Genomic DNA, 5,411 nt, shown 5'->3' on the forward strand with positions numbered 1-5,411 from the left:
GGAGCAGCCTTACCATGCCACAGAGGAAGACAAGAAAAGACAGTCCTTATGAGACCTGATAGTCGAGGGTCTGATGGAAGGGGAGGAGGTCCTCCAATATCAGTGGACTGGAGTAGGACATGGGAAGTGGTGAGGGAGAAAGGAAGGGACAGATTGGGCATGGAAGAGGGTGGGGCTACAATGGAGATACAAAGTGAATGAATTGGAATAATAATAATAATAAACTTCTTAGTCCCTTTAAATCCAGGGTTTGTCATTGTATCTCCTTTTAGACTAAGGAAGCAACAGCAGATCTCCAAACTATATGGGATTAACATGGATTCTTTTTTTGATCAATTCCTAAGGTAATAATGTTCTAGTCAGATTGATGAAAGCTGCTTTAGAGATTTACATTTAACTACTTATGTCCTTCTAACTATCCAACATCAGGCTTCTAGAAAAATTTACTTAATAAACAATATATTTGATAAATAACATGAATGTAGGCTTATATTTTTCATCAAACCTACGATATTTAGGGTTCTTATGCACTTTTATCTCCCTTCCAATCCCCCAGAACCTTAGGTAGGAGATTAATAGCGAACAGTGCTGAAGTTCTCCTTTATCTACATCCTGCAGATCAGGGTCAATGGGTCATTAAGGAATTACCAAACTCAATAGTCCGGATACCAGCAGTCAAGTTCTAAGGCCAACACAGAGTAGCAACAAAAAATCAGCAAAAACTCCAAGACCAAATTGAACTTCCGGGAGAAACTTTCTGGAATGTTTCTCTCTGCAAAGTCAAATGTTGAAGCATGAAGATCAGCACAGCTATGTCAATTCTAAAAGAGGTATCTCACTCTGATTTGGCCTCTATATATGTCCTCTCTTAAAGTCCACCCACATATAGTCTAAGCTTGCCAAAATGGTGCTCCTCATACATGAGGGATTACAACAAAACATCACCTGCCTTCTCACAAACCAACCTGAGTAAAACATCACATTCCCAAAGTGCAGCAAAACATCATATGTCCAAGAAGAGTACAATTCACATATACTTAATAAATAGGTTTATAAATTCCTAACCCTATAAAGATATACTCAGATTAGCAGAAACTGATTCAGAGATATATGTCTAAAAATTTATGTCATTGCTAACTGTTCATGACCAGCTTCCTAAAAAAACTTTTCTAAGTAATATGTTTGATTAATAAGGTATATTTAGTAAATAAGATTTTCAAGTTCCTATGCTCATATAGGTTTACTCAGTTTAACAAACTGACATACTGTCTAAGTACTTATGTGCTTGATAACTACTCAACACTAGGCTTCTAGAAAATATTAGAGAATTAAAAACATATGTCTTATAAATAAGGTATATTTGCTGAATAAAGTTTATAAATTCCTCAGTTCTATCCAGGTTGACAGTAACTGCCTTGAAGATGCATGTCTAATTTCTTTTTTAACAGACTTAATTCACTTTATTTTTCACTTTTATTTACCCTTATGTGGTAGCAGCAGCTGAAGCCTGGGTCCTCTGAACAGAGTCTCTGGTGTGGGTTTTCACAAGATGATCATTGAAATTCTGATAAGAGGAGACTTGGTGAACACAGCTTCTCTTCAGAAATTGGGGTCAGGAAGCTATAAGTCTTGGAGATGGCATCAAAGGTGGCCTTGGAAAAGTTGCCCAGGCTGGCAGCTCAGCTCCTGGCTGATGTGTAGCAGTTATCAATACTGGTCAACATCAGTAGCTTCTCAAGCACAAGAGTAGAGATGATACCATTGCCTCATGGAGCAGGGATGAAAAGCATCAACACAGAGTCTCCAGAGACCTGTCAAGTTGCATGGAACAGTGTGGGGTTTGCCAATCTTATTCTTCCAGTAGCCTCTCCATACAGGGACAATGGAAAGCTTTGCCCAAGATTATGGTCCCCACACATGGCAGTGGTTACCTCCTTGGAGCATTTAATGCAAAGGCCAACGTGATCAGTAGAGTACCCAATAGCAAGAAAAGCCTTGCACCAGGTCTGCAAGCTATCCTGTGTCTGTTTCTGCACCTGCAAGGGCTTTAGAAACGTATCCTTTAAGGATGCACCAAGGAAAAACTTAATAATCTCAGATTCATTAACGGGCATTGAGAACAGAAAGATCTCCTCCAAGGACATGATCTTCATGTCCTTAACCAGGCTACCCAACTTGGTGAAGGGTATCCACTCCTTGTCTTCAGCTTTATCTCCAGGAACCTCATGTCCTCACCCATGGCCAAGGCTTCAGCCATGACAGTAATAACTCTGCTGAATCGTACTAATCTTCTGCCTTCTGGGGCTTCCTAATGCTATGCCCTTGGGTCCTCCAGATCCTCCTGCTGCACTGATTTCATCCACCATTTGGTGTGTTCCAGAAGAAGAAGAAGAGTATCTAGCCTCTTTGGCATTGCTCGCTTTGTTAAGCTTTAGCTGTTTGGATGATATTCTATAATGGTACTCTGCAAAAAAAGATCAGGAAAGTTCCCAGTGTCTCTATGGACTACATTAATGTTTCAAAGTTTTATTTTGATGCTAAAGGACTTCAAATAAATATTTAACTCAAATGTTTAAGGCTCAAAATTAACAGAGATAAATCTGCAAAATCCTGATCACATAAAAGTTACTAGCTTGTTGTAAACTGTTCAAGATAAATAAGACATGGAAGTTATTGATCAGACACCTTTTAAATGATTAAGTTCTTTAATGTGCTCAGAACTATGTTCATAGACATTGAGTAAAAATAATAATAATCCATTGAGTGACAAGCTTTATTTAGTCTCCGTGTGTTTTCAAGATTAAGCCTAAACCAAATAACTAAAACAAATAAAATTTGTTCAAATGTGGTATTCATAATGGTCCTCAAACTCTTCAGAGAACTTCAAAACAGTATCTAAAATGTTTGATGATAAAGCTTCCTATGACAGAAATGCCAGCTACCCAGATTTTGTAAGCAATGACCACTGGGGGGAAAAGTTTCCCTATTGCTATCTTTCTACCAGGTCACAGCCCACACTGAAGACATGGTTGGGTTGACTGCCTTGCTCTGACTCTCCCCAGCAGGTCATTTTTCCCAGGTTCCACCCCCAGAGGAAAATCTCTTAGTCCTTTTGGATCTGTCAGCTAAAAGCTGCTGCTGTCCTGTGCAGCAGCTGAATTGGTCACTATTATCTATCAACATCAATGGATTCAACTCTCCAATAAAGAGACATAGACTAACACTTCCGGGTGTGGAAACAGGATCCAACATTCTGCTGCATCCAAAAAACACACCTATGCAAAAAAAGATAAAAAATACCTCCGAGTAAAGGGCTGGAAAATGTTTTTCAAGCAAATAGACCCAGAAAACAAACTGGGGTAGAAATCTTAATATCTAATAAAATGGACTTTCAATCAAAATTAATAAAAAGAAGATGAGTAGGGATACTACATTCTCATCAAAGGACAAAATTCACCAAGAAGTTATCACAATTCTGAACATCTGTGGCCCAAATACAAGTGCACTTACATTCATAAATGAAACATTATTAAAACTTAAATAACACATTGATCCCAACTCTTTAATAGTGGGGTTTCAACACACCACTCTCACCAAGGGACAAATCATCTAGACAGAAGCCAAATAGGGAAATAAAGGCACTTACAGAGGCCATAAATCAAATGGATCTAATATATGTCTACAGAACTTTTCACCCAACTCAAAAGAGTATCTTCTTTTCAGTATCTCAAAGAACCTTCTCCAAAATAGATCATATACTTGGTCACAAAGGAAGCTTCATCAGATACAAGAAGATTGAAATAATCTCCTGTGTTCTATCTGACCACCATGGACTAAAGCTGGACCTCAACAACAATGGAAATAGCAAAAACCGTACACTCACATGGAAACTGAACAACTTGCTGCTCAATGACATCTTGGTTAAGGAAGAAATAAAGAAAAAAATCAAAGACTTCCTAGGATTCAATGAAAATGAAGGTACAACATACCCTAATTTATGGGACACAATGAAATCAGTGCTCAGAGGAAAATTCATAGCACTAACTGCCTTCAAGAAGAAATTTGTAACATCTCATACAAGCAACTTAATGGCCCAACTGAAATCCCTAGGGAAAAAAAAAAAAGAAGAAGAAAATACACCCAAGGGGAGCAGACAGCTGGAAATAATCAAACACAGGGCTGAAATCAATCAAATAGAAACAAATAAAACTATTCAAAGAATCAATGAAACCAAAAGCTGGTTCTTTGAGAAAACCAACAAGATAGACAAACTTTAGCAAAACTAACTAAAAGGCAGAGAGAAACTATCCAAATTACCAAAATCAGAAATAAAAAGGGGGACATAAATACAGACACTGAGGAAATCCAAACAATCATGCAAAACTACATGGTACTGGCATGGAAACAGAAGGGAGGATCAATAGAAACCGAATAGAAGACCCAGAAATAAACCCACACACCCATGAATACTTGATTTTTGACAAAGAAGCCAAAATTATTCAATGCAAAAAAGACAGCATCTTCCACAAATGGTGCTTGTCCAACTGGATGTCTATATGCAGAAAAATGAAAATAGATCCATATTTATCACCCAGTGCAATACAAAAGTCCAAGTGGATCAAAGACCTCAATATAAAAGCAGACATATTAAATCTGTTAGAAGAAAAAGTGGGGAAGAGCCTGGAACTCATTGGCACAGGAGACAACTTCCTGAACAGAACACCAACAGCACAGGCTCTAAGAACAACAATCAATAAATGGGACCTTATGAAAAAGAAAAGCTTCTGTAAAGAAAAAGACACTGTTATCTGAACAAAATGACAGCCTGCAGACAAGGAAAGGATCTTTACCAACCCTATATCTGACAGAGGGCTGGTATGCAGAATATATAAAAAACTAAAGAAGCTAAAAATGAACAAATCAATTAATCCAATTAAAAATTGGGTATGGAGCTAAACAGAGAATTCTCTTTAGAGGAGAATAGAATGACAGTGAGACACTTAAAGAGATGATCAACATCCCAAGCCATCAGAGAGATGCAAATCAAAATGACCCTGAGATTTCACCTTACACCCATCAGAATGGCTAAGACAAAAACTCAAGTGACAACCAAACATGCTGGAGAGGTTGTGGAGAAAGGGGAACCCTCCTCCACTGCTGGTGGGAATGTAAACTTGTACAACCACTTTGGAAATCAATCTGGCCCTTTCTCAGACAATTGGGAATACTGCTTCCTCATGATCCAGCTATACCACTCCTAGGCATATATCCAAAATATGCTCAAGGAACAAGGACATTTGCTCAACTATGTTTGTAGAAGCTTTATTTATAATAGCTACAACCTGGAAACAACCCAGATGTCAATCAAGGAAGGAATGGATACAGACATTGTGGTGGATACAGACATTGTG

The 5,411-nt window shown here is 38.1% G+C and overlaps 1 pseudogene; it reads right to left on the reverse strand.

Annotated features, from left to right (window-relative positions):
• Positions 1-1,483: 1,483 nt before the first annotated feature.
• On the reverse strand, positions 1,484-2,204 carry LOC129674788 (40S ribosomal protein S2-like; annotated as a pseudogene).
• Between the last annotated feature and the right edge of the window lie 3,207 nt (positions 2,205-5,411).

This window comes from Psammomys obesus, unplaced genomic scaffold, assembly GCF_907164565.1.
Source record: "Psammomys obesus unplaced genomic scaffold, mPsaObe1.curated_primary_1811, whole genome shotgun sequence".
NCBI lineage: Eukaryota > Metazoa > Chordata > Mammalia > Rodentia > Muridae > Psammomys > Psammomys obesus.